Source organism: Sabethes cyaneus, chromosome 1 (assembly GCF_943734655.1).
Source record: "Sabethes cyaneus chromosome 1, idSabCyanKW18_F2, whole genome shotgun sequence".
NCBI classification, from domain to species: domain Eukaryota; kingdom Metazoa; phylum Arthropoda; class Insecta; order Diptera; family Culicidae; genus Sabethes; species Sabethes cyaneus.
Window position 1 is genome coordinate 157,605,616 of NC_071353.1, and position 12,837 is coordinate 157,618,452.

The 12,837-nt window shown below is 38.0% G+C and overlaps 1 protein-coding gene across 6 annotated transcripts in view; it reads right to left on the bottom strand.

Moving 5' to 3' along the window:
• Positions 1 to 12,837, bottom strand: part of LOC128732742 (protein tramtrack, beta isoform) — a 516,078-nt gene that overhangs the window by 12,688 nt on the left and 490,553 nt on the right. For 2 of the 6 annotated variants that reach the window (XM_053826078.1, XM_053826077.1), the window contains exon 9: positions 1 to 12,837. This exon is cut by the window's right edge and continues 18,331 nt beyond it. The exons of the other annotated variants lie outside the window; for them this stretch is intronic. The gene's annotated coding sequence lies outside the window, so the exon portion shown is untranslated. 6 annotated transcript variants of the gene reach the window in all.

Here is a 12,837-nt window from a genome sequence, read left to right on the forward strand (position 1 = left end):
TTCATTTTTTCTTCATCTGTTTATCATCGTCTCTAATAATTATAATATTTTTACAGCGTTTTCTTTATGTTTTTTTTTTCTTTCTTACTTCGTCAAAATTGGATTTTTTTTACAACTATGATATGCATTTTAAATTTGTTTGCTCTCCATGTTCTTGTTGTTTTTTTTTATTTCATTTCTTTCGGCTTTCATCATTTAAAATTGTATCAAATTCTGCATTCTCATAACTTGCTTGCTGCAACCAAGTGCGTGTGTGTGGGTGTCGATCTGATCTGGTTGTTGTTGTTGTTGTTTTTTTTTGTTGGTTACTGTTGTCGTGTCGCATTGTTTTTGCTGCGCTTTCCTTTTCTTTGTTTTGCTGATTACATGTCCATTTAGTTTTTTTTTCTTTAGGGTTTTTTTCAATGTGCTTTTAATATACTTTTTTTGTTTGTTTGTTTCCTAACTTAAAGAAGAAATCATCAACTCGTGTGTTTTTTGGGTGTGTGTGTTGTGAGAGTGAGTATGAATGTATCATTCAATTTTTTTGGGTCTAAAGGCAGCTAAAAGTTTGTTGTATTTTTATGTTTATTTTTTTTTGTTTCAATAATTTTATATCGCATCAAAGCAGTGGAAGTCAATGTTGGTCATTTCTAGAGTGTATTTTTTTTTGTTTTCTTTCGAGAATTCCTACTTATAACATAGTTGAAACTCAAATGGACATGCTTGAAACCCAAAAAGAGAGTGATATAGTTATTCATTTCATTTGTTTGTGAGGAGTCTCTTCTGTACGATTTGCTTCTTCTTCTTCTTCTTTTTTACTTTGTATAGTTTTCATTCATTTTATAAAAACTAATTGAAACTGACGTTACGTCTCCAGTCCAGCCTGTTTCACGTGAATAATTCTGTGTGTGTTGTTTAGTTTCAATTCTCGGTTTGTTCTGCGTATTTGTGTTTGTAAACGTTTCCATTTGTGGAGGAGTTTTATTTCCTGTTTTGCGGGAAGGGATTCTCGCGCGGATGAGGAGCTAACAAGTAACTATTTCGCTCTCAGCGTTCTGCCTATCTGTTATGCTTCTGTTATTGTGTAAATAAATCAATGATTAGAACTGCTGTAAATAATCCAGTTTATTTTTTGTTTGCTTATTGTTTGCTTAACCTGTCTTACTTTATTTAAGAGAAACTTTAACATAACATCAATTTCAATTGTTTTGCCTTTTTTCTTTTGTTTGTAGTACTCTTTCTGCTTCTGCTTCTTCTTCTTCTTCTCTTCTGCTCTGCTTGCTCTGTGTAAAAAAATTGAAAGTGGTAAACAACTTAAACAACTTGTTCGCTCTTCGCTTTGTGGTTTTTTAATCGATTGAAAAATATAGTTTTTCATATTTTTTTCTTTCTTTTGCACTTTATCTACACTTTTTTACTCCCATCAAAACGATGCTCTTCGTACCTGTTATGCTATGTATGATGCTAAGTAAAATCGATTTCACTTGTTCCGTGTGTCTGTGTGTGTTAGCGTTTTAGATCGGATTAAATATGCTTAATGTAACAAAAAGCGATGTTTTTCTACAACTGTGTATGTGTATTTTACTCGCTTTACCTTGCTTGCTTTCTTGGTCTGCAAGATCAGACAAAGAATTTTTTTTCTCATTTTTCGAATAAAGAAAAAAGAGGCTCTGAACAGAGAACACAGGTGACGATCCTGACACAAGTTCACCGCTCGCTCTAAAAACTAACGCTGCGTGTATGTGTATGTGTGCAGTATCATCAAATGTCTGTTTTATTCTGCTCTTATTCAACTCTTATTACTCTTCCTTAACGGGTAAAGACAATAAGCTAAAAAGTATTTCTTAGTTTTACTTACTCTGTGTTTTTTTTCTTATTTCATCTCAGTTTTTGCTCAACTACGCAACTTCGGGGCTTCTAGAAACGCGACTGTCTAGTCTTAGAAACGAAACGAAACCAAGAAAGAAAACGAAAAAAACGAAACTCATCTACTACAATCATCATGGTATGGTGGTGGTGGTGGTGCTGGTGGTAGTGGTGCAACGCTCTAGAGCCGGAACTTAATGAGGAGCACAACAAAAAGGGTGTACATTCCTAACGCCCTACGGTACGTTTGCCAGAGCACTAAACTTCATCTGTGTTTTCGTCAAAACGGAAAAAAACTTCTCTCGCACTTCTCCTCTTTCTCTCTCTCTCTTTTTTTTTATTCCTTTTACTCTTTCTCTCTCTTCGCATTTTGTTTTTTTTTTTAACTTTATATCTTTGATTTTTTGGGAACAGGCACTACAGTGTGTGTGTATGTGTTTTTTTTCTTTTTCTCTTATCTGTTTAATCATCATCATCATTATCTGTTTATTTATTAATATTACCTTTATTAATAATATAATTATGCTTTTCTTTAATTTGTTGTTGTTCTTGTTGTATGTATGTAATCTATCCTGCATTCTTATTCATCCACTGTTTTTAAACCCTTTTCCATTTCCTTCCGGTGTGTTTGGTTTTGTTTTGTTTCTTTTTTCCAAAATGACAGACAGTTTTCTCGACTACAATGATTTTTCCGAAGTAAAAAATTGGTTGTTTCTGTTTTTGTTGTTGTTTTTGTTTTTCTTGTAGTAATTTGGTTGTTCTCCAGACCGTGCATTTGCCGTTTTTCTTTTGCTGCGCTACAACGACGTTGCCACATTAGTAAATGTGGAAATGGGTTTTCGCTTTTCGCTGCTGGTGAGAGAAATCCGCGTTTTACTAACTTCTTTGTGTCTATTCTTTTGCTGTTCTTCTGTATTTAGTAGCTTGGCACTCAAATTAGATAGTGTGTGTGTGTGTATATATTTAGTTGATTCGTCCTGTCGGTTTAGAATGGGATGCTCGGTAGCGGGAGGAGGTGGAGGAGCACACTGGGAGGTTCGTTCCTGGAGAGCGAGTTTTAATAGGGGGGAGTAGCGATGATAACAAGTTTCTATATCCTTTCCACAGTGACAGATGATGGAGCGAAAATAGCAGTTCGTTTGTTGTTTCATAGGAAATAATTCACTAAATAACTTTTGCTAGTGTAGTAGAAGGCATACTAGGATAGTAGTAGTAGGCTGTGCCACCAAAACTGTCAAATCGACTTCTGTTTGTTGTGGAACACCTCAACGTTAAACGAAGAAATTATTTCAACTTGGTTTAATTAATTTTACTCAAGATTTAAAAGCTTCAAATTGCAGTTGCTAATCATCTGATGTTAGTTTCGGTTTTGTATTGGCGAGTGCCGTTGTATCTAATTGTGAAACTTTTTCTGCTTTATAGGGCGCAACCAGAAACTTTAAAGTGAATCTCTTAAAAAAAACTTTTACCATAGGAGAGGAGGAGAATGGTTTCCAGAAAGCTACCAAACATTCTCTGACACCTTTTAACATCACAATTTTGCGGTTGAAAGTCGTAAGTAAACCTTTCCCATTATTTTATCGATTTCATAAATCAGGTAAACACTGAGATCTACACTTGAGTATTAAATCTTGAAGCTCTGGTAGTGGAACGAAATGGTTACCATTTTATGAATACAGATCATTCTTTTTACGGAAAATATTTTGAACATTTTTTTCACAGATAACAATCTGTTTGAATAAAATAGTACAAAACAGATCCCCTTAAACTTTCAAATAATTTGGGGTCCTATTCTAGAATTTTTCTATCAAAAGTCAAATTCGAGTTAGTTAATGATATTTTCGAATCAAAACTGGGGGTCAAAATAGGGTTATTCCATTCGTTGAGGAAAGAAAATTGCCAATTGATTTCTTGAAAGTTTTCACATCTTTACTTCCCCGTTTTGGTGGCCGGAAATTTGGGCATTGTGTTGCGACCAGAGCACCAATTATTACCTATCTATTCGTATTGATATCGTTGGAATTAGTTTGCTGGAACCTCATAAAAGGCCCGAACTAAATTACTAGGTACATGCTTAATTTGCTAGCAACTAGAGAAAATGAAAAAAAAACTGCTCCATTTGATTTTTACTGAACAACGAATATGACAGTGCTTCAACAGATACCCGAATTTAAAAGTCACATCCAGCTTCCAAATATTATTGACAGGGCGAAGAATGTTAATGTTTTCCGAAGTAATGGGATGTTCTTCTTCGAAAATGTGCTCGGCTACTTTGGATTTGAAGTGGTAAAATTCAATCTCCTATAGTTCTTTCCTAGCTTTTGTTACTTCTGAAACATGCTCCTTGAATCGGATTCCAAAATTTCTTTTTGTTTGTCCGATACAAATCTTATCACAGTGACTACATGCAATTTTGTAGACTCCTGCTTTGTTCAATTTATCGATAGGATCTTTTGTGGATCCTAATCGTGTTTGGAGCTGGCTATTTCTACTAGTGTAGACGATATCCATTCCATACTCTTTAAATTTAGTATGAAGCTGATGTGTTAAACCACTATCATACTCGACAGCCACCCTTTTCAGATCTTCTGCTATAGGGGTCGGTGTCGTAAAAGAATTTCGAAGTAATAATTTCCTTTTTTATTCAAAATGGCTTGGATGGTTTCTTTCTTATAACCATTCAGCTTGGCAATCTCGAAAATATAACTTAATTCATTATCTTTTCCTTCCTTACTCAAAGGAAGAGTTTCCACATGGTGAATCATGTGGTGGAATGCGGCCATTTTACAGTAGGATTTCGAATTTGGTAACAAATGCGTGTCGCCTATGTTGTCAAAATCGAGACCCTTTTTCGATGGGAAAAAAATTAATGTAAATGCTTTAAAAGTTGACTAAATATCATTAATCAACGATTGCAACCATTTTATGTTTAAAAAGTCCGACAAGAACTATCCGTCCGGTGCAAATACGTTATTGACACCCTGCGGTAAGACGTAGTCCTACGGCAATAAAAATATTATTGTTCGAAAACACATAACTTTTGTTCATGAACATACTCAGGGCATCATTTTTTCGTCATTTAAAGCATGTATGCGGAAACTGATTGATATTTAAGTATATTTTTGGAAGTGAAATATCTTGTGTTGCCAAAAACGAATACTTTTGTTGCCAAAATCGAACCATGCCAAATTCGAAATCCAACTGTATTTTGAAATGAGTGGTTGGATGTGATAGGTATCACCCGTTTCGTATTAGTGGGTTTCCCCTAAATTTCGAAATCAAATTTGTTGGAATTCCTTATGACAACAACCTCTAAGAATGGAAGTTTCAAAGTCCTCTTGTTTTAAAATACAAAATATGTCATCCACATATCTCCACCAGCGATCTGGTAAAACATTCATTTCATTTAACTTGTTTTCTATGTTTGCCATAAATAGCTCACATAAGAAAGGTGACAGAGGGTTCCCCATTGGGGCTCCCTTCATCTGCTTATAAAAATTGCCTCTAAATTCAAAATAATTTTCCTCCACACAAAGTTGGATTAATCTTAAGTAGCCCTTAACCTTTGTTCTCCACTCATTTCCACTACGTTGTAAAAATAGCCAATTTTCTAAAAGTTTTACGGCTTCGTTCAAGGGAACACTAGGGAACAAAGCCGTTACGTCAAATGATATCATGATTTCCTCCGCTCTAATGTTACCTGAGGCATTCAAATTTTCGATGAAATCCCCTTTTGCTCTTAACCGATCGACTGGGAAACTTCTTTAGCATAGTTTGAAACTCTTTGACTGGCCACTTTGCTACTTTTTCGGTTGGGGATCCTACTGCAGAAATAATTTCCCTCATTTTAGAAAAATTATCGTTCACATACCTCTATCAACTAATCAACTGTTGGAAAGAGGTTTTTTTTTATTGATTTTCATTTAATTTTAGTTTGCTTTGTAAAGCTCACTTAGAAAAATCGGAATAGGATTTCCCACGGGTGCTCCATTGGTTTGTTCGTAGAAATTACCCCAAAATAAAAAAAAATCTACCCATGCAGAATAGATTTATCGCCAATTGTAATCTTTTTTTTTTTGTATACCAGAAGGGCATTGGGTTAAAAGGCCACTGCGACAGTCTTAATGATCGTCTTTTGTGGCAGGCCCCGATTGCTGTACACAGTTTACGGACCGCTCATACCTATTGATGGAGGTGGAGTTGATTGTAATCTTTACTTTGGCCGTCTTCGAGTGTTCTCTTCTTAAAACGAGAAAGCGCCTTAGTAGTTTTTTTTTTGCAAAAATAGTATGGTTTACGAAAACTGTAAAGTTGTGGTCTACATTTAGTAAAAACTGTGTTGTGGCTTTGCTTATCGGACGCAATTGAAAAATATTTTCTTGGGAAAGATGAGACATGGTGTTTCGAACAGAAGTCCGATCCCGACTAAATTGGCCACATTTAGAGTTCAACATTTATTTTTGAAAAAATTCTCCTGTACCCGAAAGTCCGCAGTTTACAACCTAATCGGTTGGATCTTTTGTGTTTAGTAATACTTAATTTTTCCTGGTCAAAATACTCTGAAAGAACGGACCCCACCGTTCGTTTATGTCTATTAAAAATGGAATTTCGCCGGTTGTCTGTTTGTAAAAGCAAAGCCTAGGTGCTACATTCCGTTATCGAAACTTGACCTTTTGTTTTTCTACGACAGACTTTGCAACCAGCTGTTAGAGTACAGGACAATGGTGGGGCTAGTGCTACGATTCTATTGAGTCTAACAGCCTCTTCCAGTCAAGATTTGAACATACGACGAGTGGCTTATTAGGCCAGCGTCGTACCTTGAGACCAACTGGGAGGTTGGCTCTGTTTGTAAGTGTGTCAAAAACAACACTGACAGGAGACCGTCATTTGCTCTAGCTTACTTCCCAAGCACAGATATCAAATTGGTTCTAGGTTCAACCGTCGTAAAGAATCTTCGGCCTGTTGGGATGGGGAAATTCTGTCACTTTTTTTTTCAAAACACGTTAAAACTATGATGACGTCTTTTCCAACCAGTCTCGAAACAAGGATTTCCAGTTGGACAATGCTTAATTATTTTCAATTTTTCAATAGTGCATACTTTGAAATTAATTGGTTTCTTTGTTGGAGTTGATGCGAGGAAGATTTTCCGATCGATCAACGCAAAAATATTGAAATTTGATCTGGAAAGGGCTGGAAGTTATTGGCACTTAAAACCGATCAGTTTTTCGTGACGTTCGCATTTTTTGATTTTTTGAAATGACCTCCTATATCAGCTACCTTCCTGAAAGATCCTAAGTCCTACGTCAAAATGTCTTCCAAAAATCACTGCCAGAGAGCTGATAGGTGCTTTTTTATGTTGATTGTTGTCTAATTCACTTTCCATGTTTGCCAGAAAAAGTTCCACGCACAAAAGGTGGAAAAAGATAGATTCCCATGGGTGCTCCAAACGTTTGTTTATAGTTTATAATCTTCACCTAGGAAGAGTACGATAATTTTGTTAACTAACCGTTTTCACTACACTAGTCCTTTAGTCAATTCCTCTGATAGAGATCCATGTTTGGAAGTCTGGTGGAGTCCGACCTTGCGTCCAGAGTCCAGGTTCGATGGGTTGAAGATGTGTGAAAATACTGCGAACTGGAGTTTTTGGCTCTTGAATCTTTGAAGTAATACAAATGGGACACAGTCCAACAGTATTTCAGTATTTTTTCAGCCGGTCAAACGGCTCTGAATGCGCTTAAAATTTTTACGTGTCAATAGCAGGTAGAGTGTGGGAGTGTATTCTTTCTTTAAGACAATTGATCAGTAGGAACGAAGTAACTCTATGTTGTTGGGTGCCCGGCTATTGGGCCTTGGTTGTATTGAAGCAAATGAAAAGCCGACAGTCTAGTAAAAGACAGCAGTTTTTAGAGTTCCAGGGCGTACTTTAAGGACCAAATCTTAGGAAATAACTGCGGTAAAATCGAATTTGCGTCACGGCTATATCCAGACAAGCCAAGAGATACATAGGGCCAAATGATTCTCATTTGGATTCGACATTTGAAGAGAGACAAAAGTGTTCTCATTTGTATCCTGGATATACATATGAAAATGCTAGCTGAGCAGCGATAAGAATCAACAGAACACTCAGGGCACGGCTTCGAAAGGGTTAGCTCCGATTAGCTGTAGTCTAACACGTGGAGACCTTCTTTGGGACTACAGGGCCGCTTTCGTAAGTTTGGCCCTTTGCACAGGGTTGGTTTGCCGAGTTGCTTGCATCGTGTCAAGGATCGACACTTGGGAAGCTACATGTACGCATAGGAACTGCGAACCGCCACGATCACGGAATAAGGCTACTGGGAAATTTAACTGCCACGCAAATAAAAATATGAATCATACAACATTATTTTTACCAATGGCATCAGTTTTGTTTGTCGATAAAGAAGGGTAATGTCTAAAGACGGTATAAACCCATGGCTTTGCTTTTTTTTATCAGTTTTGTTATGGCTCTATAAGAACAACAAGGCTCAAAAGAAGATAAGCCTACACAGACACAATCGGAACATTTTTTCAGGTTTGCGAATAAAAAGAGACCTTTTGCGCTCTCTCTCTCATCCTCTTTTCACTTCTATAAATGTATTCCTATAAACAATTTGAATGAGCACCAATGGGCAACCTACTATCAGTAGTTCCGTGCAAAAGTTGAAAAAAATAGTTACCACCAGAATGATGGGAAAAACGGCTAAGTGACGTTTTTATCATCATAAAAAGGTAAAAACGGAAAACAAATCTAACAGCCATTGCCTCTGGATGAACAAGAAAAAAACAAAAGGATATGGAGAATATCACTGGAAACAGCAGAATTGTATCGATGCCAGACAAACACAACAAATATTATTTTCAAGAAAAGCACCGGAGCATGAAGATATTTGGAATTGAACTCGCTAACATAAGCTGAAACATGGGACCTAAAAGCAGGTTGGCCTCAACCAAGCGTCCGATCGAGGAATCGTATCCTCAATCATCCACTAACCACCATCAGCAACGCAAAAGAAGACGGCTGTAAGGGGAGCTTGAAGATCTGCAAGAGATTCCTCTTCCAGAGCCGGCGTTACAGCGCGCAAGGCCCTGTGCAGATTAAGCAGCGAGTGCTTTTTTGTCTTTTGGGACAGGCTTCGATTGGTGTCACGGTTTACGGACAAGATAAAGCAAGTGCCCCGCAATTGCTGAGCAGATGCGCTGAACTTTCAAGTTCAGAGTTACAAAAGCGGCAGGTGTCGACATCATCCAATATATTTTAAATAATAAAGAGCGGAACCAGTTAGAAGTCCCCTGATTGCGTCTACAACCCTGTATTTGATTCCAACCAGATGCGATACATTACCAGATACATTACTGAAATTCAGCCTGGCAGTAAAACATCAGTATAGGGGGAGTAACAATATGTTTTTTCGCCTAGTGAATGGTATAACGACTATTTTTGTGTAGTTTTTATTAAGCCATCATTCTAAACATCATAACGTGCTGTAGCACTGCGTCAAACTTTCCTCTGGCGGCATAAGCAATAGTCTCATAACCAAGCCGCGATAGCTTGTGAAGGAATGCGTTCGCCTCCAGTGCAAAAGCAAGAAGCAGAGAACTACTTATGGACTTCCTTTCATCGCCAAAATCGTGAGTGATGTTTCTCACAATGACGCTATGATTTCTCTGCTCGAAAACATTTCTTAAATCTAGCTCATTGTAGTGTGATCGATTTCATTTTGAAAGAAAGCCACACATGATTACAGCCTTAATAAATAAAGCGAAGGGCGTGTTATCGAAAGCGCCTTCAATATCAAGGAAAGCACAAAATACCGTATCTTGATATATGAGCGTTTTCTTGACTAACTTCACTACGCGCTGCAGTGCGGTTTCTGTTGATTTACCGTGTTGGTATGCATGTCGATTTCCATGCAACGGAGTTTTTTAAAAACTCGTTGCGGATATAGTTATCCGTGATTTTCTCCATCAACTTGAGAAGCGTTGATGTCAGAGATATTGGTCTGAAAGACTTATGCATGATTTTCTCTTTCTTATCTGCCTTAGGTATGCCTTTAGGTATCTGCCTACTTTCCGACAATTCCCCGGGATTTGTCCCAAAGTGAAACCGGGAGCTCGGAAATTAGAACGCTGTCCATTTTCTGTAAGAAAGTGGGTAGAATACCATTCAGATCTGGTGTTGTTAATGGTACAAAAGAGCTAAGTGCCTATTTAATGGAATACTCGATTCAGCATGCAAGCAGAGTCGAGTCGTTTGGCAAATATGTAACGAGACTTTCTAAAACAGCGAGGCCTAATTTCATCGATTTATTCTTAACATTTTACACTCTGCATTTAAATAAAAGAGTGCAAAAATTCTGAGCAGCCAATTGTGTTACATGCAGCCAAGGATTGTCCACTACAATTTTTAACATTTTCTCTTAGTCATCCCCAATCGCGAGGCCCCCCTGAGGCGTGAGGCTCTGTGCGACCGCACAGGTTTGCCGGGCTAAACGCCGGCTCTGGCCTCTCCAATTTACTAAACAAGGTCCAGTTCCCCGAATACGGACATTATTGGTTCTTCGAATGTTTATCAAACATGTTACACAGCTTTCGCTGCCATAATAATCAATAACTAATTGTATTATATGAAAAATTAATCTTTCTTTAATGGACATAAACCGGTGATGAATATACATTTCTAAAAAAAATTAGTGCTGCTGCAGTGTAGCCCGAAAAAAAAACAAGAATTTGCAGTTCAAAAATGCTAGCTGCTCTGGGGTGACATTGCGATTCTCGTTTCGAGTGATTTTGGTTCGTTTCGTTCATTCGTTTAACGTGGTCGAAACGAACCAAAGTCACTCGAAACGAGAATCGCAATGTCACCCCTGTTTTGAATCATACCCAAAGAATCGTCAATCACCAAAATCCGACATAAAGCAGATGATAAACAATGTACGCATTAAAAATTGAGCTGACTTTTGCGAGTTTTTGCGCGATTACCCCGCCACCTGGTGGTGACCCCAACTATGTGCATCGCCAATCGCAGCAATCGTGTTGTGTACAGAAAAAAATTGACAGTATTATCAGTGGATATTGAGCAACCATGGCTTCAAATAGTCCAAACAGCTCGAAGCGAAAAAGTTCGAAGCTCGAAGCGAAACATCGTGAGGCACTTCGTGTCTGCTGGATATAGCCGATTCTTTTCCTTCCGGAGTAAAGTGCGAGCGTCGAACGGAAATCTGGGTGCGAGGGTGCTGCGCAACTGTAAAGTGCAACAGAAGCTGAACACCGAAAGCCGAACACCGAAATTTTTACGTGGTAGCGTCAGTTGACGCCGGCCATGTCTGCCGAGCAGACAATCACCCAGAAGAAGTGGCTGGAGGTGTTGGTGAAAACATCTCTTTTAGGCGAAGCGCGACGTCGCGTTCATAATGGGACCGGATACTTTACGTTCTCCAACAAGGAGGTTGGCCGTGACGTCCAACATATCTTCCACACCAAGTTCCCGAAGAAGGTCTTTTTGTGGCTGACGATCGAGCCGCGAAGGGAATGTCCAAACCACTGTTCTGGGCTTGCGATGAACGATGAGATTCAGTATGAAGTGCCTGTCGGAAGTTGTCGCCTTCATCAGGAAGTATGAGGTCTTTTAGCTGGACTTGTTCTCGGCCCATTGTGCCAAGAGATGGACCGGCTAATGGTAAACATTGTACTGAAGACCGCCAACCCTCCCAATATTCTCCAACAGCGACCGATGAAAATGTTAACGGAGGATTTACTGCAATAATTTTGTGGCCAAAACAGACTTCGCCAAGGTCATGAAAGAGCTGAAAAACATGCCGGAATCCGTCTTTTCATCGGCTACGGGTAAGCTTCCGGTCAACTACCGTAAATTCTACGTTACAAACTTGAATCCTTGGAACATTCGTTCCATCCAATTTATTTAAGAAAAATTTAAGAATCAGAAATATGGGTTGCCACTTGCAAAGTAGCATGCGTTGTGCAATCAAAGCAGCCAATGATCGCGCGTAGACGTCAAAATGCACTCACTTGTCGATTGTGATTGTTTACATTCCTGGTGTTGTAGGCTTAAATTGAGTAATTTAGTAGAAAAACGGATTTTTCATCAATTAACGGCGGCGGAACCTTTAAAAACATTGGTGAGTAGGATTATGATTTCTGCCACAATTGTTCCGCACAATTTTACGCAACAATGTTGCTAGTTACTCGAGAAATACTTCATGACGATTGTTGATTGATTAGAAAAAGGAGAGATTTTCAGCCACAATGTCCTCTAGTGACGGAAAATAGAAACTTCTAATCTACATACGCTCGCTCCCAGATGCATTCGGTACGTTTGTCTGTCGGTATGTTCGTATGTCTGTGAGTGTAAATTTTATGTGCGCCAGTCTTGTCTGTTTATGACGAGTGCTGGAGGTTAGATAGTAGGGGTAATTTACTTGATTCGTTATCCGGTTTTTTGTTGTTGCTATTATTGGTAGAAAAGTGAACCTATTCCGGTTGGTTTGTGTTGTGAAATCTATTGTTGGTTGCGTGGTTATATTCTAGTTCTGTTCTCCTGTTGTTTGCTGTGTTCTTTTAGTTCTGTTTAGTTTCGTATAGTTTCGCCGATTATCGATCATCATCAATCAATCAATCAATCAATAAGTTCAAATAAGGATTGAGTTCATGTTTAAACGCTAATTGTTTTACTGTTTTGTTTTGTTCTGTTCTGTTTCTCCTGCTTGCTTGTTTGCTAGTAATAAGTAATAGTTGTATTTGTTGTATATGTTAAAAAAATCACCAGTTCTATTGTTTACGTTTGTTTTCTCCTGTTGCGCTGTCACAGTATATCGGTATAACTATTGCAAATAATTAATCAATTATCCTGTTTAATATTCCTCTGTTGTTGTTTTTTTTATTTGTTTCGTTTTATTTGTTTACGTTTTACCTAGAACAGCTCTGTATATGACTACCTTCCGAGACGTTCAATAT